Here is a 4,146-nt window from a genome sequence, read left to right on the forward strand (position 1 = left end):
ATGGAGGACCTTGGAAGCAAGCGCAAGACGAGAGCGAATCGAACAAGGGGCCAGGACGGGGCCTTGTGCCCATGGTCTTCGCAAGACAGCGTCCAAGGCACCCGAAAGCCCAAGGGAACCCAAACCCGGCCGACACTTGCAATCGCACATGCTCTCTGCAACACACCATCAATGCCGCCCAACGGGGCCAGCACGAGCAGTCCTCCGCGGTCCCCTGGCCCTTGCGCACGTTTGTCTTCGAAACCGAGCATCAATGCCACAGAAAGTGCCGGGGCGCCAGCTGGAGCCATCATCCGCGTTGCCATGGCTCGCTTGGCCTTGGCTTGCCAGGCCCCGACACGAGCAATCGCGCATTTTCTTTGCAACCGACCATCAATGCCGCCCAACGGGGCCAGCACGAGCAGTCATCCGCGGTCCCCTGGCCCTGCGCACGTTTGTCTTTGAAACCGAGCATCAATGCCACAGAAAGTGCCGGGGCGCCAGCTGGAGCCATCATCCGACGTGCCATGGCTCTGGTCCCATGGTCTTCGCAACCGAGCATTCGTGACACCCGCGGGGCCAGGACACCAACCCTTCCGACACGAGCATTCGCGCATGTTCTTTGGCCACACAACGGCGCCAGCACGAGCAAAATCATCCGCGGTGCGGTGGCCTTGCACGGCCTTTTGTCTTTGGAACCAACCATCAGTGCCACGGGAAGTGCCGGAGTCCCGGCATCCGCGGTGCCAAGTCATTGCGCCCTTGGTCTCTGCAGCGGGGCATGCCGGGCACTCCCAACCATTGCAAGCAAGCAAGCAAGCAAGAAAGAAAGTAAGTAAGTAAGTAAGTATTACATATAGGGGCGGGACATGCGGGGAGATCTGCGAAACGTGCATTACGGGGCACACGCGTACCTACCGGGGCATACCGACCCCTATTGGGGCACACGTGTGCATATCGGGGCATACCGGGCCTATCGGGGCACACGCGTACATACCGGGGCATACCGAGCCCTACTGGGGCACACGTGCGCATATCGGGGCGTACCAAGCCTATCGGGGCATACGCATGTATCCCAAGGCATACCGAGTCTATCCGGGCATACGCGTTCATACCGGGGCGTAACGGGCCTATCGGGGCATACTTGGGCATATCCGGGCAAAAAATGCCCAAAACTTGCGCAACCTTGGCAACCGTGGTCCATTCCTCTCTATATGCCTAGCCTTGCCAACCGTGGTCCATTCCTCACTATATGCCATGGCCTTGTGCCCATGGTCTTCCCAAGACAGCGTCCAAGGCCCCCGGAAGGCCAAGGGAGCCCAACCCAGCAATGCCCTGCTATGGCAAGCCAAGGCCAAGCATTCCGGTGCCTATCCGGGCAAAAATGCCATTCCTCTCTATATGCCTAGCCTTGGCAACCGTGGTCCATTCCCCACCATATGCCATGGCCTTGTGCCCATGGTCTTCCCAAGACAGTGTCCAAGGCGCCCGGAAGGCCAAGGGAGCCCAACCCAGCAATGCCCTGCTTTGGCAAGCCAAGGCCAAGCATTCCGGTGCCTAACCTTGGCAACCGTGGTCCTTTCCTCACCATATGCCATGGCCTTGTGCCCATGGTCTTCGCAAGACATCGTCCAAGGCGCCCAAAAGGCCAAGGGAGCCCAACCCAGCAATGCCTTGCTAGGACAAGCCAAGGCCAAGCATTCCGGTGCCTATCCGGGCAAAAACGCCCAAAGCATGCCCATTCCTTAGCCTATCCAGGCAAAAACGCCCAAAATCTGCACATTCTAGTGCCTATCCGGGCAAAAACGCCCACCAGCATGCCACCCTCCTATAGGGTTTGCGCAACCAACCAGCCTAACCACCAGTGGCAACCAAAGGTGCTGTTAGCGACGACTTCTGAAGACGCAACGAGACGCGACGTGTTTGCGCCCAGACGCGACGAGACGATGCGGGATCTGCGCCCAAGAATGCCTAGACCCGTCGACTTGATGCGGGATCAGCTCGCCCAAGCATGCCTAGTGTGCAAGGCCTGTGTGCAAGGCTAGTGTCCAAGGCTAGTGTGCAAGGCTCATGTGGAACGCTAGTGCGCAAGGCTAGTGCCCAAGGCTTGTGTGCCAGGCCCGTGTGCAAGGCTAGTGTCCAGGGCTTGTGTGCATTGCTTGAGTGCAAGGCTTGTGTGCAAGGGTTGTGCGCAAGGCTAGTGTGCGGGGCTTGTGCGCATGGCTAATGTGCACGGCTTGTGTGCATGGCTACCGTGCAAGGCTAGTTTGCATGGCTAGGGTGCAAGGCTCGCATGCGAGGCTAGTGTGCAAGGCTGCGTGCAAGGGAAGCGTGCAGGGCGAGTGTGCGAGGCCACTGTGCACGGCGCCAGCACTAGCGAGCCATCATCCGCGTTGCCATGGCTCGCTTGGCCTTGGCTTGCCAGGCCCCGACACGAGCAATCGCGCATTTTCTTTGCAACCGACCATCAATGCCGCCCAACGGGGCCAGCACGAGCAGTCATCCGCGGTCCCCTGGCCCTGCGCACGTTTGTCTTTGAAACCGAGCATCAATGCCACAGAAAGTGCCGGGGCGCCAGCTGGAGCCATCATCCGACGTGCCATGGCTCGCTTGGCCTTGGCTTGCCGGGCCCCGACACGAGCAATCGCGCATTTTCTTTGCAACCGACCATCAATGCTGCCCAACGGGGCCAGCACGAGCAGTCATCCGCGGTCCCCTGGCCCTGCGCACGTTTGTCTTTGAAACCGAGCATCAATGCCACAGAAAGTGCCGGGGCGCCAGCTGGAGCCATCATCCGACGTGCCATGGCTCTGGTCCCATGGTCTTCGCAACCGAGCATTCGTGACACCCGCGGGGCCAGGACACCAACCCTTCCGACACGAGCATTCGCGCATGTTCTTTGGCCACACAACGGCGCCAGCACGAGCAAAATCATCCGCGGTGCGGTGGCCTTGCACGGCCTTTTGTCTTTGGAACCAACCATCAGTGCCACGGGAAGTGCCGGAGTCCCGGCATCCGCGGTGCCAAGTCATTGCGCCCTTGGTCTCTGCAGCGGGGCATGCCGGGCACTCCCAACCATTGCAAGCAAGCAAGCAAGCAAGAAAGAAAGTAAGTAAGTAAGTAAGTATTACATATAGGGGCGGGACATGCGGGGAGATCTGCGAAACGTGCATTACGGGGCACACGCGTACCTACCGGGGCATACCGACCCCTATTGGGGCACACGTGTGCATATCGGGGCATACCGGGCCTATCGGGGCACACGCGTACATACCGGGGCATACCGAGCCCTACTGGGGCACACGTGCGCATATCGGGGCGTACCAAGCCTATCGGGGCATACGCATGTATCCCAAGGCATACCGAGTCTATCCGGGCATACGCGTTCATACCGGGGCGTAACGGGCCTATCGGGGCATACTTGGGCATATCCGGGCAAAAAATGCCCAAAACTTGCGCAACCTTGGCAACCGTGGTCCATTCCTCTCTATATGCCTAGCCTTGCCAACCGTGGTCCATTCCTCACTATATGCCATGGCCTTGTGCCCATGGTCTTCCCAAGACAGCGTCCAAGGCCCCCGGAAGGCCAAGGGAGCCCAACCCAGCAATGCCCTGCTATGGCAAGCCAAGGCCAAGCATTCCGGTGCCTATCCGGGCAAAAATGCGATTCCTCTCTATATGCCTAGCCTTGGCAACCGTGGTCCATTCCCCACCATATGCCATGGCCTTGTGCCCATGGTCTTCCCAAGACAGTGTCCAAGGCGCCCGGAAGGCCAAGGGAGCCCAACCCAGCAATGCCCTGCTTTGGCAAGCCAAGGCCAAGCATTCCGGTGCCTAACCTTGGCAACCGTGGTCCTTTCCTCACCATATGCCATGGCCTTGTGCCCATGGTCTTCGCAAGACATCGTCCAAGGCGCCCAAAAGGCCAAGGGAGCCCAACCCAGCAATGCCCTGCTAGGGCAAGCCAAGGCCAAGCATTCCGGTGCCTAACCTTGGCAACCGTGGTCCTTTCCTCACCATATGCCATGGCCTTGTGCCCATGGTCTTCGCAAGACATCGTCCAAGGCGCCCAAAAGGCCAAGGGAGCCCAACCCAGCAATGCCTTGCTAGGACAAGCCAAGGCCAAGCATTCCGGTGCCTATCCGGGCAAAAACGCCCAAAGCATGC

This window comes from Tasmannia lanceolata, unplaced genomic scaffold, assembly GCF_043159265.1.
Source record: "Tasmannia lanceolata isolate RefF3 unplaced genomic scaffold, GAP_Taslan_0.1 ptg000253l, whole genome shotgun sequence".
Classification (NCBI taxonomy): Eukaryota; Viridiplantae; Streptophyta; class Magnoliopsida; order Canellales; family Winteraceae; genus Tasmannia; species Tasmannia lanceolata.